Raw genomic sequence first — 6,000 nt, forward strand, 5'->3', positions numbered from 1 at the left:
GAACTCCCTCCTACTGTACTTCCCCAACCAATGGGAACTCTCCAGGAGTCCTGTAGTAGGCCTAGGTGAACAGCAGGAGTCCAATATCCATATGAATGCAAATCTTAACATAATCATATCATCTCAATGGCTAGCTGGCGTCACCTTTCAACCAAAAATGCCATGCATCATATACTTGGCTCTTAGCAGGCAGCAGAATGCATTACAATTCACATTACACATATAGAACATGACTTTTCAAATCTCTGGTTGTATACAAAGTATATTCACACCATTTGTGTCTTCATACATGTACTTAGGGTAATGATGTCCATTTCATTCTACCATCTTTTATACCCCTGTGCCCGCTCCCTCCCACCCCTTAGCCCTATCTGGAGTTTATAGAATCCTCCCATGCTCTTCCTCCCAACCCACTATGAATCAACTTCCTTATAACAGACACAACATTTAGCATTCAGTTTTTTGGGATTGGCTAATTTCACTTAGCATTATATTCTCCAACTCCATTCATTTACCTTCAAATGCTATAATTTTATTCTCTTTTATTACTGAGTAATATTCCATAGTGTATATAAACCACATTTCTTTATCCATTCATCTGTAAAATGGCATCTAGATTGGTTCCACAGTTTAGCTATGGTGAATTGTGCTGCTATAAACATTGATGTGGCTGCTTCACTGTAGTATGCTGTTTTTAAGTCCTTTAGGTATAGACCGAGGAGTGGGATAGCTGGGTCAAATGGTGGTTCCATTCCCAGCAATCCTTAGCAAGAAGAGTGAAGCAGGTGGCATCACTATACCAGATCTTAAACTATACTCCAGAGCAATGGGAACAAAAACAGCATGGTATGGGCACCAAAACAGACCAGTAGACCATTGGTACAGAATAGAGGACACTACCCCACATAATTACAGTTAACTTATATTAGTCAAAGGTGCCAAAAACATACATTGGAGAAAAGATAGCCTCTTCAACAAAGGGTGCTGGGAAAACTGGAAATCCATATGCAACAAAATGAAATTAAACCCCTATCTTTTTTTCTTTTCTTTCTTTTTTTTTTTTTTAAGGTACTGAGGATTGAACCCTGGGCCTCATGCACGTCAGGCATGTGCTCTACCACTGAGCTGCGACCCCAGCAGTGTATCTAAATTCTTTTACTAACATTATGTCTGTCACATTCTTCCTGTTGTTGGAGGTAATGGTCTATTCTTTGCTGTCTTTTTGAAAGAGTGCTAGGGATTGAACATGAATACAAAGCAGTCACTCTACCACTGAGATACATTCTCCAGTCCCCAGTCCCCTGCTTTTCATTTCTGTGTATAATTATTTTCTTGTGTGACTTGAACACAGTATGTATTTTTCCCTTTGGTGAATACTTGAGTTGTTTCCACGGTTTGGCTTTTATGAATAAAAGTGTTCTTGTTCATGTCTTTTGTTGGATATAAGCACTGATCTCTCTTGGTTATAGAGTAGTTCCCCCATCTTAAGGGGATGCATTCCAAGACCCCTATATTTGTGTTAATCAACTTTCCAGGACTGAAACAAGTGTCTGAGATAGTCAACTAATAAAAGAAAACGCTAATTTTGGCCAACAGTTTCAGAGGTTTCAATCCATGATCAGTTGGCCTCTTAGCTTCGTGAGCATGGAAGCCCTCCATGGCGGGAGCACATGGTAGAGTAAATCTGCTCATCTCATGGCTGGGAGGTGAGAGAGGAGGAGGAAGGGCTGGTTCCCACTTCCACTTCTAGGGTACACCACCTAAGACCTTGAGACCTCCCACCTCTTAAGGCTTCTGCTACTGCCCAGCACCCAGCTGAGGACCAACCTTTCTACACATTGGGGGACATTTCAGATCAAACTATGGGGATGTTTTTTTTCTATACATAAAAACTAATAAAATTTAATTTATAAATTAGGCGCAGTAAAAGATTAACAATCACTTATAGTAAGAATGAACAATTATAACAATGTTGTAATGAAAGTTATATGAATGTGGCCTCTCAAAATATTGTAGTGTTGATCTCAGCTGCCGCAGTCTGGCTGGACACAAATCACGAGCCACTCAAGCAGGAACAAACTTTATTTCCAAACTCCACCAGCACACTCCCCGGGAACTCTCCCAAACGCCACCCACGTGGCTCCTCCAGGAACACACCACACACCCACCTGAACTCCCTCCCCCAGGCTGCAAGTGCACTCACTCTCGGAACCCCTCAAGAACTCAACTGGAACTCCAAAGTAGCAGGTACCCAAGGAGGCAGCAAGAGCCATCCTATTACTGGACAGTAAAAGTCTAATATACAATTGAATCAATCCAGCATCATCTTAATGACTCGCCTCTCAACCATTACTTCTGGCAAAATGCCAGGGGCCGTTCTGACTTGGCTGTGGCTCTCAACACTCAGCAACATCAGCACTCAAGTTTTTTTTTTTTTTTCCCCTTGTTAAGAACATTCACCTTTTCTCTTCAATACTTTATGGCTTGTCTTTGGCATATTCAAATTTCCATTTAATATTTTCAGATCACAGTTGATCATAGTAATTGAAACCACAGAAAATGAAACCACAACCCAGGAAGACTACCACATGCTGCACGTGGAACTGCAGCTTTAGTGAGTACTCCCAAATGGTTTTCCAAAGTGCTGACACTAATCTGCATTCCCACCAGCAAGGCCTGTGGGTCCGCGACTCCACGACTCCACGTCTGGCCACACCTTGGTAGTATCACGCCTTTGATTTCACCAGATGGGTGACATCTGGCAGGGTTGCAGCAGCATCTCATTGTGGTTTTTATTTGCATTTCTCAATTAATTATCTTGAATACTCTTTAATATGCTGATGGTTCATTTAGGTATCTTTTATGAAATTGTTAATCAAATTTTCTATTTTTAAGTTGGGTTGTCTTATCACTGCCTACCTAAACGAAGGCTGGGAAAGTGCATTTTGTCAGGAAGGATGGGACCCCACAGCAGGGTGGCAAAGATGTGTTTATCAAGCTAGAGAGGCAAACTGGCTTTGTATTCCCAAGCAGCTCTAATCATTGGGCTTCTCAAAGAGTGCGCTTCCAGGAAGAGAAGGTACTGGTGAAGTGGGTGTAGGAATCTGCCTCCTACCAGTTGTTTCTCAGTGTGGTGCTCTGTTGTCATTCCTGATCTCCCAGTAAATCAGTGAAGGCAGGTGAGCATCCAGGGTACGTGGGTATCTGTCTGTCTCTCCCTCTCTCTCTCTTCTTTTACTTTTTTGTTTTTTCAGATGGTCTTGCTGTGTTGCCCAGGCTGGTCTTGAACTCCTGTGACTTGGACTTCAGGCAAGCAGGTGCCACCATGGCATGGTTGAGAACTAGGCTCCATCATGAATTTGCCAATATTAGTGCCACATAATGTGGCCTCTTGGTGACCTTATTACTTAAGTGTCCCATCACAGCCAGATGGAAATGGAAACTTTGTTGGATGACTAGAGGCTTGAATTAGTTATACATCTATAAACATAGAGATGTTTGTGAATTAGTTACCTATCAATTAAATAATTTTCATTCACTGATTAATATTTATGCTTTGTTTTCTTCCAATTTCTAGAGATACAGAAAAACAAAATCCTTGCCTTCATAGAGCCTACATTTTAATGAGGGAGATGGAAAATAAATACACAGATAAAAAAATCATGTCTAATGGGAGCTGAGAAAAGGAACAGAATGGGGTATCATTGGAAGATCCCTCTGGGGAGGCCTCTCTCAGCAGGTGATATTTGAGCTGAGCATGGATGAAGTGAGACCAAGCCGTACATGTGCGTGGGCAGAGTATCCCAGGCAAAGGCACCAACAGTGAGCATGGCTTGAGGAGCCAAGTGAGGGGGGCAGCGAGGTCACATGGGTCAGATTGAACAAAACCTCCCAGGCCCAGCTCAGGACTTTGCCTCTAACTCCAAGTGAGATAGGAAGGCAGGGGCCTTCAAGCTGCTCTGACTTCTGTTTTATTAAGATGCCTCTGGCTGAGAGCTACAAGAAGTCACAGAAAGGAACTGGGTAGGGGGATGGGGTGGTACAGCAGCAATCCAGGGGAGAAACCAAGCTGCCCTGCACCAGGGGAGGTAGTGCTGGGGGGATGAGAAATAGATTCAGGGTTTTTATTTTTGTAGTTGTTTTTTTAGTACCGGGGATTGAACTCAGGGGCACTCAACCACTTATCCACTTCCCCACCCTATTTTGCATTTTATTTAGACACAGGGTCTCACTGAGGTGCTTAGTACTTCACTGTTGATGAGGCTGGCTTTGACCTCAAAATACTTTTGTCTCAGCCTCCCTAGCCGCTGAGATTACAGGCGTGTGCCACCATGCCTGGCTCAGGGTATGTTTTGAAAGTTGAACCGGCAACTTAGGGTTCAACAACAACAAAAGACAACCCAAAATAAAGTGGGCAAAGACTTGAATATTAATTTTTTTTCAAAAGATAATATCCAAATGGCCAGCAAGCCCATGAAAAGATGCTTCGTTACAGGGTTGGGATGTAACTCAGTGGTAGAATGCATGCTTAACGTGTATAAGGCCCTAGATTCAGTCCCCAGCACCACTACACACACACACACACACACACACACACACACACACACGAAGAAGAAGAACGATGGGGAGAAAAAGAGAACATTCTTAGTTACAATATGATGTCACTTAGCTAGATCATGGTGGTGGGGGCACAGCACTGTAAATGTTCTCACATACACTTTATGTACTGAACATACACTTAAAGATGTTTACAATGGCACATGTTATGTGTATTTTACTATGTGTTATGGTTGGAAATATCTCTTGAAAAGTTCATGTGTTGACAGAATGATCCCCAATGCAGCAAGCTTCTGAAAGGGGACTTTAGGCAATGATTAGGGTTCTAACCTCAGCTGTGGGTTATTTGCTAGGTTAACCCATTGATAGCCGAAAGGACTACTGAGTGGCAACTGCAGGCAGATGAATACTGGATGGAGAAGTAGGTCACTGGAGGTGTGGCCTTGGACTCTAGTTACCCCTAACCCTTCTTCCCTCCCCACCCCCAGCTTCCTGGCTGCCAAGAGTTGGGCAGCCTTCCTCTGCAGTACCCTCTGCGTGACCTTCTGCCTCACCTTGGGCCTTGAGCAATAGTTAGCTGAGGGCCATGTGCTGACACCTGTGAAACTGGTGTCAAACTAAACTTTTCTCCTCTAAATTGTTCTTGTCAGGTTTTTTTTTTTTTTTCCACAGAAATGAAAAGTTGATTAATACAACCATGATTTAAGAAAAAAAAAAAATGTGAAGGGCTGGGGATGTGGCTCAGTGGTAAAGCATTTGCCTGGCATGCATGAGGCCCTGGGTTTGATCTCCAATGCCACAGAAAAATAAACAACAACAATAATATATGTACACACAGACATACAGTCTATATAATTTTAAAAATGTAGTTATATTCAGGTTACATTGTGAAAATATATATCATTAAAGTAATTTCTTATTTAAGGCAAATCTAGGAATTTTAAGGGGGTTTCAGAGCTGGGGAAAAATTGTGAGCTTAAGCCTATATCATAAAGTTAATTTGTCAAAATATATTTGGCAACTTTCTAATTATCACATATATCATCAGTATTATTCTTTGTGCAACATGGATTTTTTTTCCACCACAAGGTTTACAGTTCTCTGATTCATCAGATAGAATCTTGATCCTGAACTCAGAAGCAGCCTTACAGAAGCCAATCTTATCTGACTTACTAAGACTCAACAACTGTTCTATTTATTTTCATTTCTAACCATTGGTACTGGGACCTGGTACTAAGTTAACAAGTTGTGTAAAATCATTAGTGAACCTGCTAGTGATTTTCTTTGTGCTGTAAATTAAATTACTATGGGCATGAATATGCAGAATATTTGGAACTGACCTAATAATGAAATATTAAATCAGCATTGATCTCATAGGCTATGCACAGATGCCTTATCAATTTATTTTTCAATTGTAGTTTTAATGAAGTAGTCATTCACTCA

The sequence above is a fragment of the Marmota flaviventris genome, chromosome 2 (assembly GCF_047511675.1).
Source record: "Marmota flaviventris isolate mMarFla1 chromosome 2, mMarFla1.hap1, whole genome shotgun sequence".
Taxonomy (NCBI): domain Eukaryota; kingdom Metazoa; phylum Chordata; class Mammalia; order Rodentia; family Sciuridae; genus Marmota; species Marmota flaviventris.